The 19,102-nt window shown below is 36.4% G+C and overlaps 1 protein-coding gene across 4 annotated transcripts in view; it reads right to left on the reverse strand.

The window, feature by feature from the left end:
- Window positions 1-19,102, reverse strand: part of NKAIN2 (sodium/potassium transporting ATPase interacting 2) — a 968,314-nt gene that overhangs the window by 661,014 nt on the left and 288,198 nt on the right. The gene's annotated exons all lie outside the window — the stretch shown is intronic.

A 19,102-nucleotide genomic window follows, 5' to 3' on the forward strand; every position in this document is an offset into this window, starting at 1 on the left:
AGAAGGTAAATTTTATTTTTTCTTAATATTAACAATATAGATGTATATTGCATTCACATATATGTACATCTGAATCACGGTAATTTGGAAAATATATAGAACACCCAAAGAAAAAATGTAAAATATCTTAGTTCCCTAATCTATATATAATCACTGGAAAAGATACTTCACTCTTGAGATGAAAAATTATAGAAACATAAAAACATGCCATTCTTGGTGAGGCAAAAATTCAAATAAGCATTTAATCATAACTTTTATGACACCAAAATATCATCAGCACCATCATCAACAAATGTGGCAACAAAAAGAGAGCACTCTCTAAAAACCTTGGGCCATATGAAATGATATCAGAGTTCAAGTTGAATTTTCAAAGCTTTTTTCCATGAAGATAATGAATCTAAGGCTTAGGCAAGTGGAAAAAAGAAATAAAAATTAGTATGAGAAGCATTTCTTCACTGCCTCACATTACTACCTCTATAGGAAAGAGAAAAGTAAAAGACTGCACAGGTAAGTTACAGAGTTTAGTTGTTTCTGGGTTTTTTGTTGTTGTTGTTGTTGTTGTTTCTTTTAAATCATCAGATGACTAGAAAAGGAGAAAGTGGCTTAGGTCACTTCTACTTGATGGCATTATTTACCATTTTAAAAATTAAAAGAGAACACTTCCATGCCTCATAATCAACAAAGATTTGTTTTAAAATGTAATATAAATTCCTGTAATTCTAAAATTATTCCATTCAATAACCATTATTCAAATAAATTTTAAGTCATTATTAGAAAAATAATGCAATGAATTACAGGGTCAGACATTCTTTAGCTTTATAATAACGCTCCCCAGATAGTTCTAATTAGCTGAAATGACTAAAGATACTGATAGTAAAATGCTGTGAACTATTAAATTAATAGACCCTAGAAGACAAATGCAGGTATAGTTTTTCATACCGCATAGGAATGCTGCATAGTTCACTCTTCCACTGGTTTTCTGGAAGAGTACGTGTGAACCTGTATAAACTCTTCCAAATAAATCCCGTATGTCAGTAATATTTAGGAAAATCCTTTTATCTTGTTTCACAATATATTTCGCATGTAATCAAATTGCTGTGTTTACTACAGGACATTAGTCAAACTGGGACTAGAAGCAAATTCTGGTTTCCTCTCATTTCAATCTAAATACCTGAATAAAGTCTGTTGCATATATGAGCAGTTTTGACCAGTGTCTGTGGCATTTTTTATCCTACAAATAACCTAGTAATCGACCTTTGTTCCAGTCATACACAACTTTACACAGAATTAGGATTAGAATTTTAGTCCATGGGTTTCCAATCTATTCTTTTCCGAATACAATGTCACACAAGTTAAGTGTTTCCAGGCAATATGCAGAATTCTGCAGATAACTGATCAAAAAACAAAGATGTTCTGATCACGTGTTTAGGCTACCACTGTATTGGGTCTCTCATGAGAAAAACCAAAAGCAACAGGACAGCCCTATCTACCAATGTTCTAGAAAAACAAGAGTTGTATATTTGAAACAATTAGACACTATTAAGCAAGAACTGTTTAAATGTTCCATTACATTTTTCCAGCTACATTACAGAATTTTTTAAAAGGAAGCAATCGATGTGATGTGGAATAGTTATAAAAGGCTCTTTGAAAAAGCACAGTGCATTCACAAAAGAGGACATGCTTCAGGGAATTGTCCTGTGCATAGAGTCACACGCTCCATTTGAACATCACTAGGGATCTCAACACAGGTGGATCTAAAACAGAAGCCCACCAACTCCTGTAAGAAAGTGCTATGTGTTGTGATCACAATCTTCCCTCTTGGGGCATCTTGCCATCACTCACTCACAGAGTCACCCCCACTTCCAGACTCTGCCTTCCCTAACACCTCATATTAATAATTCACCTTCTGAATCAAGCTATTCCCAGTTTACAAAAAAGACAAACAACTCCTGAAAGCCTCCACATCCAACCTCTTGGCCCTTCTTTTCTGATGGGAGCTAGAGCCTGGAATGAAGTTAGATTTTCAGACCCAGGCTTGAGGTGCTCAGCCACAATGAAGGGCACCAGGCTCAGGCCCAGGCTTCTTCATGGCCAACTGTACCATGGAAGCTGATGCTAAGGTGACCCAGGAGGCCTGTACCACTGAAGTGGCAGCATTTTCCCACCTCCTGTTGTGTTTTTCTGACCCTGTGCCTGAGTGGCTCCATTTTCTAGGTTCTGAGAGCTCACTTCCTTCTCCACTCCATCCACTATACCTCCTCTCACGAGAGAGATTGCCTAGCAGTCCTTGAATTTGGATCTTTTACTGAAGTTGTCAAGTTTCCCTTTTTTTTTTTAAATTTTATTTATTTGTTTGTCAGAGAGAGAGAGAGAGAGAGCACAAGCAGTGGAAGCAGCAGGCAGAGGGAGAAGCAGGCTCCCCGCTGAGCAAGGAGCCAAATGCAGGACTCAGTCCCAGGACCCTTGGATCATGACACCAGCCAAAGGCAGACGCTTAACTGACTGAGCCACCCAGGTGTCCCATGTCAAGTCTCTTGATACAAGTCTTGCCACCTGTCTGGATCCTGTGTGCCAAGTCACCCTTTGAATACTCTACTGTAATATCTTGGTACTGACAGCTTCTGGAATTGGGACTCAGATAGTTTTGTCCTACAGAACTCCTTAGTGGCCACAGGCTCTGTGGTCAAGTCATCATCTTCTCTCCTCGACCCTGACTTGGTGAGTAGGTTTCTGCTCAGCTTACTTGTCCACATTGGGGACCTATGCTTGAAGGTTCACCATGTCTTACACCCAGGTCACCTTGCCTCCTTCTCTGTTGGTCACTTACTTTTGGCACACACATCCACCATGGTGCCACTCAGTGAGTTACTACCCCAGATCATCAAATTACATCTTAGTTTACATTCCACTCCACATGCTGCATCTCAAGATGCTCACACACATTTTAGCTATATCACAACAAACAGAAAGGCAGGCGGGTTCTTAGTCCCCATGGAGTGAAGTAGATAGGGAAAAAAAAGTTGGATATTTGGATATACTAGTTGGATATTTGTCATTTCCTGGACCATCTACTCTTGGACCATTATCCCTAAATGACAGTCTTTCCTCCAGCCAGCTTCCTGCCTAAAATGGAATGGTGAGGAGAACATGGTGGCTGCATTCTCCACAGGCCTTCTGAAATCATGAACTTTCAGGGATAACCATCATTTCCCTACCTATGAGTTCCAGAGGGCTGCATCAGTCCTGGACATGCTAACGTTTAGGTGGCCGTCTTAGGGAGCCTAAACCATCAACCTTAACGTCTATCAGGTCACTTTTTTCACACCTTGGCACTGCCCACTCATTGCTTTTTGAAATATACATGTATGGGTTCCCTATGCATTTTGGGGGTATTACATAATAATTGGATGGCATCAGGATAGACCTCATTGTATCAATGGGAGAAAACAGATATAAAATTTGAGCAATTCTATGATTCCAGTAAATATGTTAGCTATGGCAGGGTAAGTCATTCAGATATAACCTTGTCATGTTCTTCCAGTATTTTGCCCCTTCTCAAATTCCAAGAAGGCAGCAGCCAGCCTCTTTGTGCTTCCTTGCCTCTGGGAAGGTTTGTGACACTGGGCAGAAAGCAGAAGTTGCAATCGATACGCCAAAGAAGAGAGACAGAAAGAAAAAGAGAGAGAGAGAGAGTGTGTGTGTGTGTGGGGGGGGGAATGGTGTTAGTGAGGGAAGTTAGAGAGAGGGGGTAATTCTATAAACCAGGAATGGGCCGGAAGTCAGGTGTCCCCAAACTATCAGAGGCTGCAGTTGAGTTTACTGGTTCCTTCTCAAAAAAGCAGAACTGTCAAAATTATCATGTCGTGATATCAACATCCATACAGCAGCACGAGATTTTTTTTTTTTTCACTTCTAAGGAACAACACAAGGTAAATGAGTGACAGAAAAGCTCTTCTTTTAAATTAACATTGAGATAATCACATCTTAAAAAGAGTTGTGTCTCTATTTATAGATTTATATTAACATTCACATAAACTACTCTATTTGCTGCTGAGTATTTTGCCATTTGAAAATGTTGAGAAATATGGGTCTGTTGGCTCTTTATAAACACTAGGCACTAAATAAGTGTTAAATTCAATATATATCAATGATAGGAATTACACATATATATTTGGAAGGCAAAAGTAAATTTTATGTATCTGTACCTACTTTTCAAACATTGATAAAACTAATTTTTTCTAAAGAATAGTATCTTCCAAGCCATTTTTCTTCTACATAAACTTCATTAATAGTGTTCTTTTTAGATTTAAATTACTTTCTAACTTCATTACTTGTCCTGCATAAACTCTCAAAAATCTGCCAATTCAAAGGAAGCACTCAAGCATCCCTTTATGTCTGAAGGATCAGGAAGTCTTAAGAGAAACAATAAGTGGCTTTGTCAGGTAGTGAATAAGGAAGAAATGTCTGCAGTAAGGAATAAACCACGTTCAATTTTAACATGTAAAAGAACATTTCTTTAACTTCCACTTGATTTAAAATCCAATCACTAGAATGAAGGTCTTTAAAAATTAAGATGTCTCTTCTAGAAGATCAGTATCCTAGAAGGCAGCAATACTGGTAGTAATTGATCTTTTAACCCAACAGAAATTCAAATCAAAACAAATGAGACAAAAAAGAATCTAGTAATGTGTAAGGTTCCATGCAGAGGCTTTAAGTCAGTTTTCAAGCTCCGCACAATTGACATTTAGGGTCAGATAATTCAATTCTTTGTTGTTGTGACCTATACTAAAGGATGTTTAGCCCTATCCTTGAGACCTACCCAGGAGATGCCAGTTGCACCCCCCTCCCCCACCCCAAACACTGTGACAGTCAATGTTTCCAAACACTCTCAAATGTCCCCTGAAGGCAAAATTCCCATCCCTAGAACCCCTATTTTAATCTCATTCCCTTCTAGCTACTTTCTCAATGTCATCTCCTTCATGCAGCTATTCATGGAGCAAGAAATGATTTTATTTTTAATATTTATAAAAATAAAAAGGTGAAAGGCTGAATAATATATTTATATTGATATCTGTAACTAAGGAATGGGTCAAATCCAATGCCATGAATTTTTAGGAGGATTCTGTACTTTTGTGGTTAAAGGAATGAGGGTGCTTTGAGGTTACTGAGGTCAGGCAACCTAAATTCACACTTCATTTTTAACATTTAAAGGCTATGTGATTAAGTTAAATTCTGGACACCTCTAGTCTTCATATTAAAAAGACAGGTAACAATATCTCTGTATTACCGTAGAAATCAAATGGGATAACGCCCTAAAGGGCAGGCCACATATTAGACAGTCAATCTATTATCTTATGCTTATAACCATAAGATTATAAAAATATTATGTGTGTGTTCTGGTTTTTTTTCTTCAAAGTAGCATTATTTTTTCTTCTAGCTTTTTAATAATTAAACTAGGACTGTATCATTTGGAACAGCCTATAGCTCTCTAAAGAGTAAAATTCACACTTATTTTCATTTGTTTTTATGATCGAATAAGGCAATAGAGTAAGCATAACTTTAACAGTTATTTCATTTTTCACCTTTAAGATTATGGTTGTGTTCTTTTCAAATGTAATAATTAAGTGGGGGGGACACAATTGACACAACTTGACCTCACTAAAGAATTGGACTGCTATTTCTTACAAAACCATCCTAAAACCCATTTATCCTAAGCAGTTGCCTAAAACAAATGAAATGCATATTATTGATATTAACTAGATATATAGTGTGATAGATTACTCAGTATTATACTCCGATAGGAATCACATGCGGCACACTATTCTGTATACAAGTCAAACTATTGAGGCATTCCTCACACGAGAATTTCAAGTAAAGCATGATTCCTGTCTTCAAGAAGCTTGCACTTACAACAATGAAACTTGAATAAATGCGTATTAATAGTCAGGAAATAACCAAAGTTGAAACAATATAGACAACCTAGTCATCTTTTCCAGGATGCATGATCTCACTTTGCTAAAACATTCCCTTCTTTTACCACGTAACATGTCTTGTTCTCTCACAGAGACTCATGGACCCAGTCAAATCATTCCCCACCTCCTGGTGATTAACCCGGGGAGTGGGGGTGATAGTATAGTATAGTCCATCCCTTGGCAGATTGAAATACTGCCAAATAATTTCCAAGGTATCAGGGCTCAGCTTAAGTGTTAGGTCTGCAGGATACTCTTCCCTGACCTTGCCAACCAGACTAGGTTAGCTCCTTCTGCAGTAAGTTTCCTTTCACCCTGTACTTTTCCTGTACACACTTTGCACAAATTCAACATGCTGTTTAGAAAAATTCGTGTCCAAAGCATAAGGCTTTTTGCCAATTTATGGGCCAGCAATTCCAGGTGTAGGATTATTAGCATCTCATTTGTTTCGGAGTTTAGCCAGGCTGCTAACCTCATCTAGCATTACCGCCCACAGCTCTGGTTTAAAGAGATACACTTGCCAACTGTACATAGATAACAGAGAACTGAGCAAACCGTTCACTTACAAATAAATCTAAACTCCAGCAAACAGCAAAAATGACAGGCTAGTTATCTACGAGGTCCATCTCATTTGGAAAACTCTTTGGTCTGCTACCTAAACACGGAGTTTACATTTATTACAGCTTGTGTTTAATTTAAATTATTAAAACCTAAAAGAAAAAAAAAAGATAATTTTGCTGAAATTTCTTGTGTTTTCCTTGATCTTGAAGGCTTCTATAATTGGAAGTATAATTAATTACAGTAATAAAATACGCTTTCTTATTTAGTGGTCTTGTCAGAGCCTTCATTTATTTTCCTAAATCATATTCAGTTCAACAAACATTTCTTCAAAGCCTAAATATGAATAAGAAACTGCTAGGTGCCTGGCTACAAAGCCTAGTGAAACAAAACACACAATAGGTAATTTTAATAATATAAGTAAAATGTACAGGGGGAAAAAAAATATCCACAGCCTAACTTGAAGCTCAGTGAAGGATTCCTGGGGAAGATGAACATGGAGTAAGCCTCAAAAGATAAGTAAAAATTTGTAAAGAGAAGAAGATAAGAAGGATTTTCAGGAATAATATGATCAAGGCTGTGGAACAACATGGTGTTTAACTGTAACTAAAAAAAAATTTAGAATTAGGAGAGCCTACATGTGAGGAGTGAGGGTCCCAGAACAGAGAAGTCTGAGAGCCACTCGTGGGTTTGTTCATTAAAGCATCAAAGCAGCATGGTTTTCAGACATGTATCACTTTGAGAGGGAACTTTTCTAATTAGGCCATGGATGGCTAGACAGATTTCAACAAGCTAAAGGAAGAGAAGAAAATAGCTGTTCTTCAACATTACCATTTGATTGATCATGTAAGGCCATCCTGTACAATATTTTGAAGAGTTCTCATTATAGGAAATGCAATGAAAATCCTGTAGTTGTAACATTTCACCTCAGTTCTTGTAATCAAACAGACCAGCAAAATAGATGCTGCAATGACTTATTCATGTGAAAACTATTATTCACTTCATTAGATCAATGTTTTCTTGTTCCAAAGTTTTCCTACGGTTTTGCTTTCCACTCTTTGCTCCTTGCTCACAGAGGAATAATTTGCCTGATCTTCCTAGGTTAGTAAGATACTCTCCCCAGTCAGTCCCAGCAAAGGGATCCCTGGATCCAGGGATGTACCGTTTTCACTTGCATGCATGGATACATAGACAATGCAACCAGATTTTGATTTCCAACCATTAGCCCAGTTGTTACAACAGTATCCTTAACAGTACCCAGGGGAATGAGTAAGCTTGATGTTTAATGCGAACCAACTTATTGAAAAATAGGATCCCTTCATATTATATTACAAAGCAATAAAACAAAAAAGGAGGTCCCAGGGAGATATTTAATGTATATTCATAGAGTTTATCTCATAGGGGGTTGTATAATTACTGAGGTAAGTGGAATACAGTATTATAAAAATTTTAAGCCTAGGATTTCCAGCAGAATTATGTAGACTATGAAATATATCTGTGTATAACTTGAATACAGATCATATTAAAACTAGGCTTCAAAGAAGAGCAAAATCCACATTCTGATTAAATAATTCTACACATATATACTTTTGAAAGGCAGTGTATGTATTTTATAATATAATGAAACAAACATTTAATTTAAATATATGAATAAATACATATAATGTACATGTTTTAAAGTTAGAATAATAAGCCTTATTTGGATTCTGAATGCATCACAAGATTATATGTAGGGCTCCTGACCAACTGGGACCTACATAGGTCTTATTCACAAGTGTATGTTTGAAGCAAGGAAAGCACCCAATATTTGTAGAATTAGATTAAATAAAGTTCAAAGTGACATATCAATTCATTTAGACATGTTAAAAAGTTCAAAATCATCTAGCCAACATGTTTTTACTCTGTAATGACTTATTTAATGGAACTGCTGGGTTGACATGATATCATAAAAGTCAGCAACTTTTCAACCACACTGATCACCTGAGACTACTTTTGAAGAAGAATCTCTAAATTCCTCACTACATTTATTATAATAAAGCTAATGCTATGGACTAAATGTTTGTGTCCCCCTAAAATTCATATGTTGAAGCCCTAAATCCCTCAATATGATGGAATTTGGAGATTGGGTCTTTGAGAAGTAGTTGCATTTGAATAAGGTCATGAAGTTGGATCCCTCATGATGACACTGGCGTCCCTATCAGGGGATGAAGGACCCAGAGACATTTAATTATGCAACTGGAAACCAGCATCAGCGGTTCCTGCCCAGTTAAAGCTGAAATTCTAAGAAAGCTCTCAGATCTGATCTGTGATCCTTTTTGTCTGCTTTCTCTCTTTCTTAGTCCTCAAAAAATTAAAAAAAAAAATCTAACATGTAGAGTTCTGTAGATTTTTTATCTCATGATTGTCCTAGGAACCAATGCAAAGACAATTTCTAGAAAATAAGAATCATTAAAGACACAATTACCAGGCCATTTTTTCTACTTCAAATATTAACTAAAAAATACTTGAAAATTGGGATAAGAAATAAGAATTCAAGGAGATAGCAGGCTTCAATCCTTGATTTTTAATCTATATGAGGAAATGAAACTTAAGTATATCAAACAACTAAAAAATAAGTCTCTAGTTCTCTGATAGAGTGTTACGTGGTAGAGTGTTATGCATCCTATAAATATTCAGAAGAGGAAAAGAGAAATGTTTCTTAAGGTTGTGTTGGTATTAAGTGCCACATGAAAGACTACAATTCTGTCCAAACAGAGCAAAGCATGAGAAACACAAAAACCCCGTTCCATATATCAAGTGACTTGTCATTTAAAGTCAGGCCCTCACAATCACATAAACATTGATTTCTGTATTTCAATTAATTTCTTTTAGACAAGAAAAATCTCAAGAAAACAGATGATGTTAAATGTATTCTTCTCGATGTTCTCTCTGCTGTGTTCCATGAGATGCCTTGCATAATGTAGTGGGAACAAGGCTGTTGATGTTCTTAGTAGCTATAGCAGTCTCCTTTTTATAGTTTTGCGTGTCCCTATTCTTTAGGGTGCTTATAGTAAGAGAAATAATACAACTAATATTCCCATCTTATTAATTTTTCTAGAACAATGGATTTTCTATGAAACTTCATTTATTTAAACTCATATTAGACGGTATACCAAAGTATACAGATTTCTAAATCTTGGGGAAGAATGCTATCTTCCTTCTACTGTCTATGAAAATATTACTCTAAAAATATTTTGAATACATTAATAACAACAACTAACATGTGTTGAAGGCTGACTATGTACCAGGTGCTCCTTTAGTTGCTTTCCCATAATTACTTCATTTAACCCTCAAAACAACCCTATGAGGTAAAGGTTAAGCATCTTGCTCAAGGCCAAAGGGCTAGGAAGTAGTGGATCCTGGACACAAACCTAGGAGTATGGTTTTAGAGCTCATACTCTTACACTACTTTACCCCAATTATCTTGGCAGCATCATTATACTAAGCTGCTTATCTGAAACTGCATAGGGATTGAATTCTTCTTGTCCTGGGATTCTACATGTCTTTTTTTTTTTTTTTTTTTTTTTAGATTTTATTTATTTATTTGAGACAGAATGAGAGAGAGAGAGAGAGAGAGCACATGAGAGGGGGGAGGGTCAGAGGGAGAAGCAGGCTCCCCGCCGAGCAGGGAGTCCGATGCGGGACTCGATCCAGGGACTCCAGGATCATGACCTGAGCCGAAGGCAGTCGCCCAAACAACTGAGCCACCCAGGTGCCCCGGTACATGTCTTTTTCTAATCTTACATCTATCCAGGTTTCCATAAACATATTTACCAAATCAAACTTGAGTTTATAGACTTGAGGGGGGAGGAGTTCAATGTTTTTAAGTAAGCTTTAAAAAAAAAAAAAAGTGCCCAGAGGAAATCACACAGCTAAGATCTGCACAACATTTATAACACTTAAGCAGATGAGAATTAGGAACTATAAGACTTTAAAATTCATACTGGCAGGAAGCCGCAAGCAGTGATGATAAAAGAAAACAAAATGATGCAAATTTAAGTGGATTAAATAGAGAGAAAAATCAGTGGGGGGGAAAATCTTTAATCAAGCCAAAGTGCTGAAGACAATAGAGGCTGATGATGTAGAAATGGTTAATAGTTTTATATCTACTGAGATCAGTCCTATTCGGGTGATTTTTTTTTTTTCTCCAGTTTTTCTGGTTCTTGATAACTTAACTCTGGTAAGCCAAGAATATGTAGTCTGGTAGGACTGAGATGAACTCCACATAAAGAAAGAATTTTATCTAAATAGGCTCAAAACTTGAGTGCTAGAAAGGAGTTAAGATATCATTCAACCCCATCAGGAAAGAAGTGAGACCGAAAGAGGTTAATTAAGCTTCCTCGAGGTCACTCTAAAGTTGATTAATGTAAGCTTGAGTTAGATAGTTATGTAGTGGCAGAAGTCTATAGTGAAATAAAAAAAATCTAACATGTAGTGTTACATAAAGGAAAAGACTACAGAAAAAAAAATCTCTTGAATATTGCCTTTAAGTCCTTTTGAAAATCAGCAGTAAAGAGATTATAAAGGATGAAAAATTATAATGATCATTAAAATACTTTTACAGAAAATTTTTCCCTTATACATTTTCTAAACTCTGATGATCTTTGCATGTTCTCAACATATCTGGAGAGGAAACCAGCTGCAAAGATGTTCTTCTCAATTTCTCACACCCTGGGCAAGACATACAATACAAAATATGGGCAATTCAGAAGTTTAATTCTTCAAATGCTATTTTGATTCCTTCAAACAGTGCCTAAGGTGAAAGGGCATACATATGGCATGCAGACATGAAGAAGACTAAACTGTTTAAAAAGCAAAAGACAATGAAAGTTGAGATTAACAAAGCACACAGCACTAGGAAAATTAAAATGCAAAGATGGGGACCCTGTTAGCTGGGAGGGAATATGATGCCCTGAATGAGTCTGCACATGAGGTTGTTGACTGAAGCAGAAAGTCTCTGGTGAAAAGGAAAGAGAGACTGAGATTTGGCTGTGAAATGGGAAAGAGAGTAAAGGGATGAAAAAGCAAAAGGTAGAAAAGATGGACTTTAATGCACGTAAAAAAAGGGAACCATTGAAATAGGCAATGTGATGCAAGCATTATTTTCGAGAAGCAGCAACCTGATAGTAAATGGATTACTGACATGAGGCTGAAGTGTGGGAGACAACTTAGTGGTGGGGGGTGGGGGGGAACAAATCTCCAGCTGGGTGCTCATCTGTGAGGGAACAGGTGATTGGCTTGCAGTAAATGATGCAGAACTTGATAATGATATTCTGTTCCTGTCAACCAATTTCTAGGAAAAAATATTTTCAGATTCTCCATTGTCTTTAATGAAAAACCAATGTTTAGAGACTGTCTTTATGAAACTCAGTTTTCCCATTATCTAGGAAGTTTTACCAAGAATTATATTTTTCTCAAATCTCCTTTTACTCAAAAATTCACATTCTTTGATATACACATATAGATATAAACACATGGGTAAACTAGAATATATCATTAGAGGAAGATTCTTGCCATCATATTTTACATTTTCCAGGTAGGATCTCAAATGACTATGCTCCTGCTTTAATTATCTTCCTCATTTGTAGCCTTGGGTTACTCCTTTGGTCTGCTGGATTATAATGTGCTCTCAGTAGTTTATGTAGCATACAGCTTCCTTAGATCTCACAATGAATGCTTTGCTTAGGCTTCATTTAAAATCAATTTAATGTTTATTTCACATTCAATTTGTTAGTCTTTTTTACCTTGAGTTTAGTCACATAGACCATATCAACAATCACAGTAATGTGCTATACTAATTTCCAATTCAAAAGTATTTAAAATTTAATAGGCTATTAAATTGTTATGACTTAGATTTAAAGGAGTATGCAACTGGAAGAATTTGTGGATGTTTATCTGATAATATAATGGCTTGTGACTACCATTAATTTATAGCTACTACATGCCAGGCCTGGTGGTATACTTCTTATGTTCATTACCTCACTTAATTCTTCAAATAACCCTGTGAGGTACTACATATTATTCTTCATATTTTATAGGTAAATACACTGAATTATTATTGTTCAGCAAGTTGTATGTATAGGCAACATGCTGAGCACTTTGAGTGTTCTGTGACCTAATCATCACAAAACAAAAAACAGAGGTAGGCTATGTTTTTATCCTGTTTCACTGAGATGAAAAGAATTTAAGTAAGCTGCATAGCTATTAAGCGGCAAGTCATAGCTCAGAGAATTTTTTTTTTCTCAGAGAATTTAAGTAATTTTCTGAATATACAACAGAGCTTAGACTTAGAAAGACGTATACTGACTTAGAAGCTCCAGTCTCAATCATGGCAATTGTCACTTAATCTGACTCTTGCCTCTAGGTGGACAATTTTCAGACCACCTAGAACAGGGTGAAACTCCGCTATTAATTTATACAAGAGATGTTATAACTTCCTATAACCATTATTCAATTATATCAAAACAATTTTAGTCAGAATTTACACACACACACACACACGCTAATTTTTTGCTGTTAGGATTTAATATCCTGAAGGCATTTTCTTTCATATTAGAGATCCCTGACCTTTCTCTGTCCTCCTACTATAACTGTGACTTTAGCTGAAGGTTCTAAAACAAGGTTATGTTTAGAAGAGCTGAATGCAAAGGCAAAATTTTTACAAATGTCTCAAAACAAGACTACTAAAGCATTCCTATAAGAATGACACACTTGTAACTTGTTACTCCACAATGATTCTGCAAATATTTACAAAGTATCTATTAAATGGTATTTTGAATACCATGGATTTATTTACTTATTTATTTATTTATTTTTCTTTTAAGATTTTTTATTTATTTGACAGAGGGAGAGACAGTGAGGAGGGAACACAAGCAGGGGGAGTGGGAGAGGGAGAAGCAGGCTTTCCACGGAGCAGGCAGCCCGATGTGGGGCTCGATCCCAGGATCCTGGGACCATGACCTGAGCCGAAGGCAGACGCTTAACGACTGAGCCAGCCAGGCACCCCTGAATATCATGGATTTAAATATAGTCTCAATAAAATCAATACTGAGATGGGAAAAGAAAGGTATAATGGAATATACACATGCAACTACTTACAATTCAGTCTATAGATGCACAATAGCAAACTGGTTAAGAAGGAAGACTCTGAAGGTGAATTCTTAAGTTTGAACGATGACTCAAGCCACCTTACTAGCTCGGTAAGACTGAGAAGCTTACATAAACTCTGTACTTCAGGTTCCTCATCCATGAACTGGGGGTAAGAGTATTTACTGTATATGGTGATACTGAGAATTAGCCAAGATAATGCCAGTGTCTGACAGTAACTACCTAGTATGTTTTACGTATTATCACGGGATGTGCTAAATTGTATGTATAGAGTCCTATGGGAACCCAGAAGAAAGTTCAACCTATTTTTTTTAGGGAAAAGAGATGGGCAGTTAGGGAATTTTTTGCAGAATTCTATATTAGTCCTGTGTCTTGATATGGTTGTGCGGAAAAGAAAGTAGAAATATACTCTAGGGAGAGAGACCACTTAACAAAGGGCATGAGTGGAATTGTATGGTCTACTGGTGAAGTGGCCATGCTCCAATAAGATAGAACATAGGGTTTGGGGTTAAAATGGTAGGGTTAGCAAGGTAAATGAAAGAAGTGGTAAGAGACAGATTATAAAGACAGAACAAACTAAAAGAAAGAAGATAACAAAGTCTACCAGCAGGAATCCTCTACTGTCAACTGAGTTAGTAGACGCTAAACAATTCAAGGGGAAAGGCCAAATAATGGCCCAAATAATTAAGCAACTTATATATCTGTTAATATTCAACATAAAAGCATACAATTTACTTCAGAAGAAATAGTATAATGTCTTCAATGAACTCTGTCCTCTGCATTAGCATGAGTAATCAATGGTGACTTCAAAGTAATTCATATCATTAATTATATATAGCCCATTTTGAAGAAGTAGGCTACAACTATGCATTGCATTTAATTTAATTTAATCAAGCATGGTACACATTACTAATTAAGTTGAGAGTAACTAACCTGAGTGTCCAATTTCAAAAGAAATAAGTACTGGAGCAGATGATATATCAACTCAATGGTGACTGACTTTGTTTTATATTCAATCAAAATTATTATATCACAGTTAACTTCAACCATTTTCACCATAATTTTACAAAGCATTTCCTGAAGAAGTAGAGATTATTCAAAAGGTTAAAGTATTTGCAAAGGTCCTACAGGTAATACCTACGGCAACATTTTTATACTAAAATGAAGTCATGAAAATGAAGTTTCCTAACACTAATGTATAACATAGACAATATATTCAGGTACTTACATGTAAATTTTATGAGCTTGAGAATATTATACATGTGAGTTCGGAAGATTTCAGCAAAGAAATCCTACCAGACACTTTTGCTAAACAGAAACCAATAGTAATACATAATGTGTCATATGTAAATCAACTCAATATCTTCTGTAGCCAATCAATATTGTTTTCTTCCTATGGACTTTGCTTACATCATTAAATTCAATAAATATTTTCTAGATTTCTGTTTTGGTCAGGTTCCATTATTGCTACAGAATGCAATGGTACTGAATATGACTATACTGAGCAGGTGAAAGCTAGATACATCATTTTTTAGGAACAATGAAAAACTTTTTAGTAACCAAATTGCTAAGTGGGTGAGTTAACAAGTGACTGATAAAGATTGACCTCAGAACCATGTCAGTTTTCCATTTCCCAAGTTGAGCTACTTGTCAATGTTTTAAATTGCTATTTTTGTAGCAGAGACATCTGAAACACTGTCTTCTGCAAATAACTGAATTTATTTTTCTGCAAGACACATTATGTGCCACACAGACCTCTGGCAATTTCATGTTACTCATGCACTTTACTACAGCTGCTTTTAAGGATGTGTCATTCTACCATACACTACTGATCCTGAAGGAAATCCTAAAAGTGAAAATGAGAATGTGTATAATATAAACCTCTCTAATAATTGTGGTAAACATTTAAGCTGTACAGTTTTGGATTCCATAGGGATATTACAATTAAGTAGATTTCACTATAATACAGTCTTCAGAGTGTTAACTGACATTCTCAGCTGTGTATGTTCTCAGACTATAGCTAAAACATTTTCCCCCACAGGTTGTCAGTTGTATGCCAACTATTCATGTCTACCACTGCTAACAAGGTATGTTAATTTAGTTAAGATACTCAAGATAAATACTGTATACAGGATTTTTATGTGGGGAGGGAACCAGTGGTGTGGTGAAGGGCAGAAAACAGTCTTTCACACTGGGGAGTGCACAAACAGAGAGAATGAATCCCTGTGATATTTGCCTTTGAAAACAAGAGGGGTCAAAATTTGGGGTTCAAGGCAAGCCCAGAGGACATTAATAAGCAGAGTCCCTGTCCTTAAAGAGACAGTGGGACAAACAACCTATGCAGATACAGCCTAGAACCAGCAGTTTGAAAAATGCTGGGGGGATAGGGAGAGGAGCAGGTGGGAGGGAGAGTGATTTGCTCATCTTAGAGCAAGGCCCAGAGAAAGAGGGATCACAGGGAGAGCCCTGCAGAAGCAAAGGAGCTGGCAGTTGCTATTTTCCCCACCCCCAGCATAAACAACCACCACCTGCAGGAATCAGCCACAACACTCATTACCTAACTGCCTTGCACCAAGCCCGCCCTCCCTCCCACTTAGGCTTTCACAGTCATGCTCCCCTCAGTCCTGGTGCTGCAGAACCCGCCCTCAGAAGACCAATGCAAACCTGGCCAACATATCCCCGACCCTTGTGTTTTGTGGGACTTCACTTCTGGCAGTGGTAGGTCTCCTTTAGCAAGCAGAGCACCTCACAACTTGTTAAAATGCACCCCACCCCTGCTGAGGACCAAACACTGCCCATAAGAGGCAAAGAGAGCCTCTTCAGACAACTGGAAAGGAAAAAGAGGCCAAGACTCAACAGCAGAATGCATATAACAGACATAGGAGATGCTCCCTGAAGTGCCAGGCCCTGGAGAACAGGGTACACTGCACTGCAGGGCACTACAAGACCTCTTCTTCATAAGGCTATTATCATTAAGAGCAAGAGAAATGCCTGAATTTCCTAACAGACACAGAAAGTCAGACAAAAGGAGGAGACAGAGAAATGTCTCCCAAATGAAGGAACAGAGCCAAACCATGGCAAGAGACCAAAGCAAAACAGATATAAGTAATATGCCTGATACAGAATTTAAAGCAATGATCATAAAGATACTCACTGAACTTGAGAAAAGAGTGGAAGACATCAGTGAGACCTTTAACACAGAGATAAAAAAGAAGTGATCAGAGATCAAGAACACAACAAATGAAATACAATTCATAGAATAAATAGCAGACTCTATGAAGTAGAGGAACGAACGCATGACCTGGAAAACAGAATAATGAAGAGTACCCAAGCTGAGCAAAGGAGAGGAAAGAAAATTAAGCAAATTGCAAATAGTCTTCGGGAACTCAGTGACTCCATCAAGCATAGTAACATTCGCATTATAGTAATCTCAGAAGAAGAGAGATAAGGGCGCAGAAAACATTTTTGAAGAAATAATAGGTGAAAATTTCCCTAATCTGGGGAAGGAAACAGAGATACAGATCCAGGAGGTACAGAAATCCCCCTAAAAATCTAACTCAAAGAGGTCCACACCAAGACACATAGGAATTAAAATGGCAAAATGGAGCAATAAACAAAAAACTGTAAAAGCAGTAAGAGAAAAGAAGGCAGTTACATATAAGAGAAACCCCATAAGGCTATCAGTGGATTTTTCATCAGAAACACTGCCGGCCTAAATGTAGTGGCATGATATATTCAAAAGTACCAAAAGGGAAAAATCTGCAGCCAAGAATACTCTATCCAGCAAGGCTATCATTCAGAATAGAAGGAGAGATAAAGAGTTTCTCAGACAGACAAAAACTAAAAACTTCATGACCATTAAGCCATCCCTAGAAGACATATTAAAGAGAATTCTTTGAATGGAAAGGAAAGACCATAAATGAGAGTATAAAAAGTAAAAAATAAAATAAAATAAATAAAAAGCCCCCAGAAACAGTGAAAATAAGTATTTCTGTAAAAATCAGTCAAGGGATTCATAAAATAAAAGGATGTAAAATATGACACCACATATCTAAAATGTGGACTTGGGGGGAGAGGAGTTAAAAATGGGTTTAAACTTCAGCAACAATCAACTTAATATAGACTGTTATATGCAGAAGATGTTATATACAAACCTAATGGTAACCACAAATCAAAAACCAATAACAGATACGCAAAGAAAAAAAGAAAAAGTAATCCGGGTACATCACTAAAGCCAACAAACCATTAAAAAGAGATCAAGGGAAGAAAGGACCAGAGAAAATCTATAGAAACAACTATAAAACAAGTAGAAAATGGCAATAAATACATACCTATCAATAATTACTTTGAATGTAAATGGACTAAATACTCCAATTAAAAGACATAAGGTGACAGAGGGGATAAAAAAATAAAAATAACACCCATCTATACACTGCCTACAAAAAACTAATTTCAGACCAAAACACCCCTGCAGACTGAAAATGAGGGGATGGAGGAACATTTATCATGCAAATGGATGTCAAAAGAAATCCAGAGTAGCAATACTTATATCAGAAAAAATAGACTTTAAAACAAAGACTATAACAACAGACAAAGAAGAACACTATATAATAATAAAGAGGACAATCCAAGAACAGGATATAGCAATTGTAAATATTTGTGCACCCAACATGGGAGCACGCAAATACATAAAGGTGCTAATAACAAGCATAAAGGAAATAAGGGGACTTTAACACCCTACTTACATTGATGGACAGATCATCCAAACAGAAAACCAACAAGGAAACACTGGCTTTGGATGACACACTGGACCACATGAATTTAACCGACATATTTAGAACATTCCATCCTAAAACAGCAGCTTTTCAAATGCACACAGAACATTCTCCAGAATAGACTACATATTAGGCCACAAAACAAGTCTCAACAATTCAAAAATATCTGTCATACCATGTATCTTCTCTGGTCACAATGCTATGAAACTAAAAATCAACCACAAGAAAAAAATCTGGAAAGAGCACAAATACATGGGGGTTAAATAGCATGCTACTAAACAATGAGTGTGTCAACCAAGAAATCAAAGAAAAATAAAAAATTACATAGAAACAAATGAAAATGAAAACACAATGGTCCAAATTCTTTGGGATTCAACAAAAGTGGTTCTAAGAGGGAAGTTTATAGCAATACAGGCCTACCTCAGGAAGAAAATTCCCAAACCTTACACCCAAAGGAGCTACAAAAAGAACAACAACAAAACCCAAACCTAGCAAAAGGAAGGAAATAATAAAGATTAGAGTAGAAATAAATGATATAGAAATTAAATAACAACAACAAAAACAGTAGAATAGATCAATGAAACCAGGAGCTGGTTCTTTGAAAAGATAAAGTTGATAAACCACTAGCAAGACTCATTAAAAAAAAAAAAAAAA

Source organism: Halichoerus grypus, chromosome 9, assembly GCF_964656455.1.
Source record: "Halichoerus grypus chromosome 9, mHalGry1.hap1.1, whole genome shotgun sequence".
Lineage (NCBI taxonomy): Eukaryota > Metazoa > Chordata > Mammalia > Carnivora > Phocidae > Halichoerus > Halichoerus grypus.